The 12908-nt window shown below is 33.5% G+C and overlaps 1 protein-coding gene across 4 annotated transcripts in view; it reads left to right on the top strand.

Moving 5' to 3' along the window:
- Ipk1 (Inositol phosphate kinase 1) overlaps positions 1–12908 on the top strand; it is a 319504-nt gene that overhangs the window by 168199 nt on the left and 138397 nt on the right. For all 4 annotated transcript variants that reach the window (XM_076519491.1, XM_076519490.1, XM_076519492.1 and 1 more), the window contains one exon: positions 3200–3277. The gene's annotated coding sequence lies outside the window, so the exon portion shown is untranslated. The remainder of the gene's footprint in view (positions 1–3199; positions 3278–12908) is intronic.

The following is a 12908-nucleotide window of genomic DNA, read 5'->3' as shown; positions in this document are numbered from 1 at the left end:
TGCATTGTTTGTGTAGTAAGTGTATATAAGAATAACTTAGTTTATTGACTTAGTATTGATTTCGTTATAAAAACTCAGTAATATTAATTCAGTGATATAACTATAGTAACATAGGTTTAGAGTGATATTCAATAATGAATCTTTAGTAATACGGATTGACTAACATCAATAATAAATAATGGTATATATATACTATCTGATTAATAACTGTAGTGATATTGATTACAACTTCGTCTATTAATTGTGAACGATGAGAGTAATCCTACTTTAATCTCGTTTCATTCTACAACAATTTTCTTTCTTCTAAGAAGGAATTACAATTTGTTTATATTTCTATTATATCGATCTTTCAATATTATATTAATTTGACATTAAGAGATAATTTAAAGTGATAAAGAATCTTCTATTAAGATGTGATAACTAGACTGTGAATCTTGTGCATTTAAGACAACAATGAGCAGACTAAATGGAAAACGGTAAAAATCACATTTGATGAAATGATAATTATAAAGTTCTGAAATAAATGAGCCGTTTAAAGCAAAAGTGATATAAGTCAATTTCTTGCTACATTTAATATTATCAAATCGTATTTAATTTAATAGTTTGATATTTTTTATTATTTTATGGTAAAGCTTGAGTTTAGTTTGACTTTAGTTTAGTTAGTTTAGCTTGGTTTACACTAAGAGTTATAACAATCTTTTATGTTATGGCATTTCACAGAACTTTTAATTCATCTTTCATTATCCACAAATTTACCTTTCTGACTTAAACTATTTATGCTTTCAATGTATCAAATGTGTCTACGTAGCTAATTTGTATTTTGCATGGAAGTTCGCAGTCTACCGACGACTTATTATGCGATTAAATATTTTTATTATTTCCTATAATTGACGAGCGTACTTTTCAGAATGCAAGGTTTGTTTTTTCCTAAATGATCTTAGTTGCATCGTTACACGGTCATTAACGGCAGGAAGCGAGATGTGTTCGTAACATGGTAGCCTTCCACGAGAAAGCTACTTCTTGGGTCCACGGAGTAGCTCTCTCGTGACACCAAACGCGATGGCAATTAAGATACCGCCCGAGCGAGACCTACGATGCCAGAAAGAAAACAGCAAACTTGAGCGATCTGTTCGAGTTCGATGGTTATAACAAAAGTAACTAGACCGATGTACAATGCTTTAAACCACCTTTCTATAACGCGGACAAAACTGTTGCCACTTCCCTAGCTGTTAAAAACAGCTTAACCTTGTCAAATTATCCAAATCATCGTTGTCGTTTCGCACAATTAAGAGGTTCAGTGGAAAACAGCCACATACCATAATTTTATAATTTTAGAGAAAATCGCATTAAAGCAAGTTGTGACTTTTATAGAAAATGCGGTACATAACGATATTTATTTTAAACGATATATGTATAAAATAGATAGTAAATAACGCTTGCTATTCAGTTTCAGCTGTAAAATTCTTTTCATTATTACATTTTTCTTTGAATGTAGAATGTTGCTAACATCACCGAATTTTTATGTAATACCATGAAGAAGTGAATGATTTGAGAGCATGTTATTAATATATTATTTGTGTTATATGTATAGCTATATTATATTATATTTATTTATATTTTATATATAAAAAAATTAATAAAACAAAAAAAAACAGAATTTATACACATGTGGCATGTGCCAGTTTTCACATTTTGTTCAATTACCTCTTCAAATATTCTTTATGTAAGTTTTAGCACTTTGTTTTACGAAATATTTATTCCAGAAAAAGAACTACACTATATTTACGTAAAAGTATATTGAACAAACAGATATCATTATCGGAAACTGGCGTAAAAAAGGATTAACTTCTTCCTGGAATGCGATCCGGGTATAAAATCAATTTTTACGAGCGATTATTTTCAATATATTACCAAAGAAAGAATTGAAGAAATGGTGTTTATGTCGTCATGTATATGTCATATATGATAACTAGACTGTGGATTTTTATGCGAAATGAAAATTGTCTATATTAATTGTAAGCCACGTGGGCTCATGTTTTGTATTCAATGTGCAATGTGCGAAGTTGAAATATAGATTTTGCTAATTTTTGATGACTCAAAAATCTGATTTTCCAGCATTGAAATTACGTTGACAGTCCAATAGTCACCATCAATTTTGATATAATTTCACTAACGATGGGAATGTTTTTGGAGGAGACAATTTACGAAAGTTACAAAATAATTTGATCAAACATCATTAGAAGGTTTAATAAATTAATCGTATATCCAAGTTCCATTTCCAGTGGGATTGCCAGAAACTGCACAGTTGTTAATTACTTTAAAGTCGCATAAACTGCTAAAATGATTCTCTACGAAAATAGCATACGAAACTTCGATATACCAGTCTATAGAAATTAAGTAATATTAAGAGGTTTAATAATGTTAGTAACAGACTGTAATAAAATTTAATCTCCGTCCGGCCCCTGGTTTCCTAACTTAATTTATCTGAATCTTAATTTTCTAACTAATTTAACAGAATAATGGAATTTTCAAACTCCTGCACTGAAGATAGAAGAATGGTGATATTGTTAAATAAAGTGATCTTTAAAACACAAGAAATGATATGTCGAAATGAAAGAAAGAACTGACCAAGCTTAATAAGGTTACGTAGGTTTCGCGGAACTTTTGACGATTGTAGCTATCAACATACAACTAGAAATGTTTCATTGAAAATAAAAGACTATAAAAATATTGTCCATGATTAGTTGTCTGTATCTAAAATATCTACAGATATTATTAGATAGTATCGTTTTCTATATTTTTACAATTTTGCATTATTGTAGAACAGTCAACAGAGCGTTGCTGGGAATATCCCAGACCTCGATCACAAAGTGTTCAGAATTAAGAAAATGATTATAAAATGTAAGACACATTAGAAAAATAATTGTAAAAACAAAGACACGCTAGAGAAATAATTATGGAGATATAAAGACACATTACAAAAGTGATTGTGAAAACAGAGACACATTGGGAAAAATAATGATGAGAACTAAGATAATACATTGGACGAAAAGAAAGCATTGAGATTCACGATATCGTGAGTTCCTCGTATAAAATACAAAGTCGTGGTCGTTGCTAACATGCGACGCTGTTATTGAACGTGTTAATAACTCCAAAATACAGTCTTTCATGAGATTATGCTCTACATTTTTGTTCGCAGATCTTGGTCTGGCGACCGTGCGTACTGTCCGACACGTATATAGGCCGAGGTGGAAGCTCTGCAATTTGGGAAAAATCGGTAAGTGAATCGTTTAAGTTCTCAGGGAATAGAAATCGCCAGTGTTGCACGATTTCTCGATATGTATATGAACTTCACTGGAGGCCTGTGCATGTACGCAGGGGAATGAAGCCAGCCAGAATAATCTGAGTTATCGATCGACTCAGTTGCCAACTTGGCAACGGCGAACTCCCGGAATTACGAATGAAATGTTCTACATAACGAAATAGTTCGCAAATCGAGCCTTTCATACCATCGCGGGAGAGAGAGTGCACGGAACTCTACCTCCTCCCTTTTCTCTCTCTCTCTCTCTCTCTCTCTCTCTCTCTCTCTCCCTCCCTCTCTCTGACACACACGCGCATACACACACTATATCTCTCTTTCTCCCACCGTCTTTCTTCCTATCTCCCACCATCTTTCACCCCCTCTCTCCTCTAGGACATTAACATTCAACCTCTACAGCAATAACCAAAATGTTTAATACTCGTATAGCGATATGCGATTTTAATGGGATCCTCACAGTAGAACAGCTATGGGAGCGATTGGCTCCGTGGGGCACTAATCTGACTCATGCGAAATCGAGAGCATCAAAACCACGCCCACTCAGAGCACTCTATACACAGAGAAAGTGAGAGAGAAAGAGAGAGATACTACAGTGGTGTGAATAATTATAGGCTGATAGTAACTTTAATATATTTCTAATGATATTTAAACAAAAACTTAACAGAACATCATATTTGTATATTTCTATGTTATAAATATAGTTTTCGTTCGGCTTTCGTTTAAATGTCAGTTAAAATGTAAAAGTTGCTTCGGGCTTATAATTCTGTGGCTGCAAGGATAATTTCAAAAAATTTCAGTTTACGCATTGATCGAGCTATGGAATATGAGATTCACGTCGTTATCAGAAAAGAATCATGAAAACAAATTTGATAGGTTCAACAAATGAAAAAACAACGAAGCATATGAAACAATTAATGATGAGAACTTGAAAGCTTGCACATTTTCGTTACAAGCTTAAATAAAAAAAGTTGAGAACCGTATCTTTCTTATCTTTTTTTCTTTTGTTATTCGAACTAATTATAATTTTTGCGAATATCTTTTTAATATTCACTGCACGGGGCAAACCACTCAGTTTGAAATCTAAAAGATATTCAAATCATTTGATTAAATTTCAAAGAAGTTGTGTTTCGAACGATGTGTACTCATTTTTGCATATTTGCACATTTTGTCAATGTCATCTATCGACAAATAATGTCATAATATGAAAAAACAACTTCGTACTAAACAAATAAATGTTAATTATCTGCCAGACCGTTCGGTGATATTTTTAAATAACCATGTTTGCGGAAGCTTTTGAACGGTATTGTACAACCAATCGCTTGAGCGATCTAATCGAACAAAAAGAAAAGAAACCCTGACTGAATAAGAAAATTGAAATAACCAACTACGTCTCCACTAGTATCAATTTCTTGGTAGCAATGCGTTTACTATAGCTATCGAAGCTCCCGTTCAATCCTATTACTTTTTAGTCGCAGCTCGAATGCTTCTATCAGTTCTTCATGAATATTTTCGTCGCGCTCGGTAGTTAAGAATAAAGTTGCTTACTATTTCATGAGTTCATTGACGAGGTCGGTTCGTTCACCTTTCCGGACGCGTTCGGGTAGCGCATTCGCAAAAATAATTATTGCTAGCGATGTTATAGCCCTCAAGTGGACAGGTTGTCATTTGGTTCACGGGAATAGCTAGCACTGAAAAATTCCAATTCCCAACGAACCGTACGGCGAACGTTAATCGAATTTGACAGCTAACGAATTAACTCGGTAAACTCCGCGATCTTGAAATCGGTTTTCCCGCAGCCTTAAGTGTGTTTCGGAAAATTACTAGGTGCGCAACAATTTCGCCGGAAAAACATCGAACGCTCGTTAACACTCGAAAACGACGGACAATTTTCACAATTATACAAATCTCGATATTTCCGACCATTTTCACAACTATACAGTCGTCGTTATTTTCGACCAATTTCATAGAATCGGCGATATTCGTGACCATCAGTTTTATTCATAGATTTTTCGAAACACATTTCTGAAAATACTTCTTGCTATAATTTCTGTTGTTCCTATTGTAATGATTTCAAGATTAATAACCAAAATTAAAATTAAAAATCAGAAAGAACTACAAATACGTATGTATTTGTGAACATGTATATGTACAGTATAGAACTGTGACATTGTAGGAAAATTTCGGCATTTTTCCAGTAACGTCGTAGCAAAACCGCGTTGTTGAAGGTTCTCCCATGATATATGTTTACTCTTACTTTTATCTTACTACATTATTAATCTCCTTACACCAATGATGACGTGATGTCACAGTTCCATTTAATCAAACTATTCCGATACTTTCCATCGATAGTTTCCTGTTATTTTACATTTTGACGATCTTTCGTATTTTTCAATATAGCAAAGTGTTGTGTACGTGACTTTTTCAACTAAAGAAATCTTCTTCAGCTTCTAACATTCGGTACCAGACTTCAAAAATTGTTATTCGAATATCAAGTTTCGAATAATGAAAAAGCTGACGTATTTAAGCGTAGTACTTTACAAATTATCTTGAAATGAATTGATAAATAAAATTATAAACAATCATAAACATATTAAATTACTTAGGCCAGATAGGCCAGTCACCCGAGTGTTAAAAATCAGTTATTGATTGGTCATTGTTCGTACCCGTACTGACGCACAAATATTTTAATTAATACTGTTAGTATTTTAGTTCATACTTTCCTGCAAAGAATATCAAAAGACATCAATTGATACAATAAAAAATATGATTCCATTTTAGAAAACGCTCACCTACAAGAAAGCTAGTATCATTGGAATGTGCCCCACTCGAAACTATTTAATTTCATGTGAAACATTTTTCGCGACACAATCATAACGGCGTAAATCTATTGGGTTGGCAACTAAGTAATTGCCGATTTCAGTTATAGATGTCTCTCACTCCCATTTTTATGATATCCGTAAATGTTATATTATAAAATTATTATTATTATTATTATTATTATTATCATTATTATGTTATTTTTTATTATCCATGAATGTTAGCAACTAGACAAATTGAATGCAGCGGTCAAGGAAAAGCGACCAGAATTGGTCAATCGTAAAGGTGCCATTTTCCAGCAGGACAGTGCTAGGCCGCACACGTCTTTGTCCGCTCGGCAAAAATTGATGGATATTGCTTGGGAATTGATGTTACACCCACCATATAGCCCTGATCTCGCGCCATCGGATTAGCACTTATTTCGATCCCTGGACAACTCCCTTCGTGGTAAAACTTTTAATGATGATGACGCTGTGAAATCTCACTTGACTCAGTTTTTGTCCGAAAAGGATCAGACTTTCTACGAGCGTGGGATTTTCAAGTTGTCAGAGAGATGGCAAAAGGTCATCGAACAAAATGGAAAATACATTACAGATTAAACTTCATTCCAAGTAAAAAAAATTTTTTATTTTATTGAACAAATCGGCAATTACTTGGTTGCCAACCCAATAGATGGCAATGTGTAGTGATCCACCTTGTATATTGAACGAACTGAATGTCACTAGAATTATTTCCTGTAGTAAATGTCTTTTCCAGTAGGAATTTTTGTATTAGGTGTTAATAGAGTATTAACGTGTTGCATTTTGCTCTTAACGAACCATATTTCATTGTCGAAGTACATATTCCTATAAACATTTGTAATGCGGCAATAAGATCTACAACTACGGCAAATAACGCAGACGGCTATGGCTTACGTCTGCCTCGAAGCAAAAGCATAGATATTTTTGGAACGCTGCAATTTCTATGGCCACGGGCGACTATTTTGTCATCTCGCTAACCAACGAAGCGTTCCGGATGGAAATGAGTCTCGCATCGGCTTTGCCCGGATTAATTTAAAGTTGGATACCTAGCAGTACGTATTATCGCAGTAATCGGAAATCACGTGTGAACGTTTATATTAACCGCTCCCATAAACAGCCGGAAGCTCTGTAAACGCGCATGTCTCGGAATATTCATGATCGGCGAGCCAACAATTCACGAGAAAAAGACGACGAAGAGAAACAATTTATGGGCGAAGTCTTTGCCTTCGCTTCGGACTATAACCATGAATCCCCGATTCGCTAATCCCGGGCTGGTTAATGAACGGAATATTCATTGCGATACGAACTATCGGACAGCCATTTTGACAAGTATTAATTATCAGAAATGGATTATAATAAACATGATCGTAGCACGTATTGATCGGGCGGCGCCGCTTTTAGAATAGATATACCCATGCAACACCCTTGCTTACGTAACTTGACAATTATCACTGTAAACTATCGTACTTTGATGTGACAATTACGGGCACGTTATCGGTATCGGCCGTTTCCGATGCATCGGTAGTGGTGTTCTTATTGCGTTCAACGGTGATAAGACGTATCTCAGCTAGTCTTGAAACCCGATGATACGTGCGAAAATCTAATACAAACAAGGGCACAATTACGAAGCAGAGTTGAATAAAAAATTAATCGACGACTTACGATTGAATTACTATTGTTAATCGCCAATCGCAATTAACGATTATGCAATTAACAATATAAATTGTTATATGAAATATTAAAACGAACAAATATGATAAAGAAATGAAGATGATGAAGAAAAATCTTAACAGAATTACATCAAAATGCTTCCAAGTCCGTTCAAAAATCAATTATTAATTAATTAATTTCATCAATTGATTAATTCAGTAGTCGATTTTTCGACGATTAATGCCTTCGATCAACGTCTAGCGATTACATTCACCAATCGATTAATTCAATCGTCGACTTTTCGACGATCAATGACTTAAACCGTTATCATCAATCGTTTAATCAAATTAAAAATTTTAATCGATTATACTGTTTAATCGACAATACTGTTACAAAGTGATAGGTAAAATTGCGGATATTTGTACAATATGCATGTAAATTAAACTTTGATAAGAAAGGAAAATAACAAGATATTAATTGTTTCCATGTATCCTCCACTTTGGACCAAATAACTTTTGTTTGATACATTCTTTTATACAATATGTAGTTTACAAGGAAATTTAAAGTGAAAGAGTTTATAAGACCCCGTTTATAATTTTGTTTCGATTTCATGATGAATAACATTCATATTTACATGTTGTTATAATGCAAGGGGGAATTGTTTCTCTGTGTTAAGTATCTTTGTCGTGAAATAAATAAAAGATTCATTACTAAGAGTTACAAAATTATTTTCGAAAATCCATTTTCGGATCACCATTTTCATAGAACATTTTATAAAATTCACTATAAAATAAAGCTTTCTTTTGTTGTAAGAGCAACATAAAAATATTATTGATGTTTATTAATGTACACACATCTTCGTATTTTATGAATTTGCGCGTCCGAGAAATGCATAAAGATTCTCAGACTGTTTCTGAAAATGTCAGGTCGAATCCACTTAATTGGACATCAGTTCCAATTATTCGAAGAGAAAGGCGCACACAATAGACGGAATTAAGGGAATTCGTATTATGTGAATTACCTGTTCACCAATGGGTTCATATAAATGGAGTTCCGCTGTATACAATTTCCGTGCATGGTCAAGTTAAAATCAATTGACCGCTCGGAGTCGCTTCCTTGGTCACGAATTATCTAAACGTTCCAGGTAAAAGCAGTCCTGCGTTGGGTACCCTGGCAGTTGAATAGATTTCATCCGGCATCACTTAAATGAAATATATTCGGTCACCGTTTTGTTTTACGATTTATTTCGTGGTTGCACATGCATTCAATTTTGTAAATTTTAAATACCCATAACCAATACAGTAGAATAATATTTCTTTGGAACTGGTTTAAACCAAGCAATATTTGTACTGTATTGTACAATTAAATTCGCCAAGAAATTTTATATATCTGAATAAAAATAATTAAAAAATATTTATGCAAATTTAGGTTCCCTTAAAAATTAAATAACTACTTATTTCTTTTGTTGAACCTTAGGTTATAAAATAAAAAGAAATACATATTCGCGTTGAATCCTAAGTTTCTCGTATAAAAAAATTAGTTATTTTCTTTTTCTCTGTTTATGTCGTACGAATAAATTAAGTAGCAGAATATTTGGACACCATTAAAATGGGAAACATAGACCTTCAATTTGACTATATATATATATTTCTCTTCTGAATCATAATTTATAGCGTTTTATTGTAAAATTGCGTTAAAAAAGCGCAGAGAGATTGGAATTGTTCCAACTAACGAATATTGAAATGGTACGTTAATTAAATTGTACCATACGTGAACGCTCACGAATACCTGACTTATTACGAAATATTCGTTATTACAATAAGCTAGATCACAACTACATACATCTTCGCTCGACATTTTTGAAATTTAAAATCATACGATATTATTGAATGACTAATAATTATCTAGGACTATAAATGTCTCTGACTATAAATATTATCTAGGTGTAACATTTTTCTTGGGGAGCACTTCTATTTTCCAAATTGGATAGAAAACGTGTCTTTCAATATATAGATATCATTGAATGGAATATTATTAAACAAATGCATTTGATTAATAAGAAGTTCACCAACAAATGGAAATCACAATTCCCTATATAGTACACTGAATTATTTACGTCACATTTATTACATTTCCTGGAAGATATTAATGTAAGTGCAAATTGCAATTCGAATTTTTATTAAAATAAGTTATATTGATGTTTAGTGTTCTATCTATATTTTGTTGCAATGTTCAGCCAAACTTATATGTTTTGACAAAATATGCTTGGATTTGAGAATTCAACGATGTTATTATTCAAATAAAGTTTCATGTACATTTTAGCAAATGAGCTAATTTAAAAAATTTTAAGCAGTTTATCATACTGGCGTACATCAATAAATGTAGAAATAAATTCATGTACATAGATAAGATTTGCATAATGAACGTTTTATTGCAGTATTTCTATACATAAACAGCATCACGCACTTCTAAAAATATCAATGTTTTGCAATTTAATTGCCGCACGAATCATTTGTTACAGTATCATTGCAGTATTATTGCATTGCATCATATAAAGTTTATTAAAATACGCTATCCCGATTATGAATGTTTCATGCAAAGTATAGAGATATTAAAATCTGCATTGTTAAACAACAATGTAACTTAACTTGACCATTGAAATCTTTTGTCATAAATATAATAATTATTATTATTCCGTTGACAAAAGATTCTATATTTAGACAAACTCGTTTCTCGCGTTCGCATAAACAATTCTGTCAAACCATCAAAACATCAGAAAATAAGTTATTCGCAAGAGATGCATAGTTAACAGCTGCATCCAAAACTGCAAAATTTGCTTCTAGTTTCCTGGATGGCCACCTTCGTATGCGACCTAAACCAGTGGTTCTCAGTAACCTGTTGTAGATTCATGTGACCTCGAAACGATACAATACTTAACAAAAAGAACGTAAACTTATAAAACGATTATTCTCGGTCACAAGGAGCAGCATGTATTTTAAACATGTATGAAGCCATTAACGTACACGTATTAAAACGGCTTTTTGTGCAATCATTTGTATAGTATTTCCTTCACTGTGCGTACTTGTACCTTGTAATTTAATACTGAAAAACAATGTGTCTCACGTACAAAGAAATTAAATCTAAATGGTCGAATATAAAAACATTGAATCAGAAACAAACTCCGTCGAAGAAAGCTTGAAACAAAAGTTTTCCCCTTTTGGGAGACAAAGAAACGACAAAATAGAGGTAGACAAAGAATATGCTAATACAATACTCTAGTAACATTTTTTTCTATATTTTTTCATTCTATTCTATATTCCGAAATAATTAATTTCTAATAATACAACGTCCAACTAAAAGATTATAATAGGCAACGATTTCGATACAGTAAAATAATAACAAAAATAATAAAATCTATATAATGGTATCGATTCATTTAAAGTAATACAAATTTCAAGTAATGTATAAATAGTTCTGAAAATAATACGCAACAAAAAGATTTGACTTTAGGAAACCTTTACATAAATGTATTTCAAGCAATATATATTTCAAATAATTATAAAATAAAATAATGTTTCAAATAGTTATAAAATCGAAGAATATTTCAGGTAAACGATTACATGGAAGTAATTCTGAAATAAACAAACGTGTTATTTGAAGTAGTATTTGAAGAAATATCATTTCAAATGAACCGAGGTTTGCTACAATTAACGACCAAGTGCGATGCATTACTTCCTGAACAGTATGTGTTCGAAAAACAGTTGAGAGCCGCTGGTCTAAATCGTAGAAGCGCATCAATAGAATCAGTGAAAAGCGAGGGGGACTCGGCGAGGGTCGAAAGGGTTGCACAACAGGCTGGCAACTTTTTCGATAGCGGAGCACTGGGGTTCACAAAACCAACCTGGCAGTCGTTTTCATAGAAGAGGAGGCAAGCTGACTCGTCACGTGGGGGGAGGGGGGGGGGCATATTTCGTGCATTTTCTAGCTGCCTGCATTAGTTTTATATTATTAGGTACGCACGGATTGGGGTGTCGAACGCGGGCACCAAAGGGGCCGAAACGCAGCAGGGAGGGGTCGGTTAATGCTCATTGGGGGATCATGGATCGCAGGTCACCCTCGACCATCAGGTATGTAGTAGACGACGGTACCGTATCCTTTTATCAAGTCTGGCTGGGACGGGCGAATAATCCAGCAGCGGTAGAATGAAATAAACGAGGGAAATTGTGAGAAAATCGATACGCGAATCTCCCCGGCCATCCGACTCAATGAAGGGAAACACAAGACAAATGAACTTTGCTAATTTCGTGCTGGGAAAGAAATCTCCCGTGACGAGCTCGTCCAATTTTCCGGCGAGCTGCGGACCTTTATGCAAATATTAAATTGAACAAATTGCTGGAAAAAAATATGAACGCTCCAGCACTCTGAGCTCTCTTCGCTGTCCCTTCTATTGCTGACAACTGACGGAATTATGTAATTTGTTCGTAGCAGTCCAGAGGCTGAAATTTTTCAGAGTTAAAGCAATTGTGACGGATAGCGTTTCCAGCCGAAGGGAAAACGAGTTTATTCGCCGTTTGTATCCGGCTTGGCGTCTCTCATTTGTTAAATATTTAGGACGAGGTATCGGGAACTCAAATGAAACGGAACATTTCATCATGTTTTAGTAGCTAATAACTTGACTGCAGACTTTTTTACAAAATAAAAACTACTTACAATAATCGCAAGATGCGGAAGCTACATTCAAATTCATCTTTTGTCTCAATAATTTTAATGACTTGAAGGAATTGCAACAGTATTTGTATATTCTTTGAAAAAATGTATTCAAGTGTATTTGAATTATCCATTCTTCTCATAAATGCATAAAATCCGCAGTCAAGTGACACTGTTTTGAATGAGTGTGAATTTTGCTTCATGTGTCAATAGTTTCAATAAGTTGAAAATAATAAAAAAGATAAACACCTATTTTATCTTTTTTATAGTTTGCGAATCTGTAAACGCATATAGATCATGAAGGAAATGAATCACTGAAAGTTTAAAGGAAAGAGATTTCATTCCCCTTGTTTGAATAGCTTGAATAAGTTAAAAATATTGCAGATTTTAATTTG

This window comes from Megalopta genalis, chromosome 3, assembly GCF_051020955.1.
Source record: "Megalopta genalis isolate 19385.01 chromosome 3, iyMegGena1_principal, whole genome shotgun sequence".
NCBI lineage: Eukaryota > Metazoa > Arthropoda > Insecta > Hymenoptera > Halictidae > Megalopta > Megalopta genalis.
The sequence above is the reverse complement of the archived record's forward strand: the minus strand, read 5'-3'. Positions and strand labels throughout refer to the sequence as shown.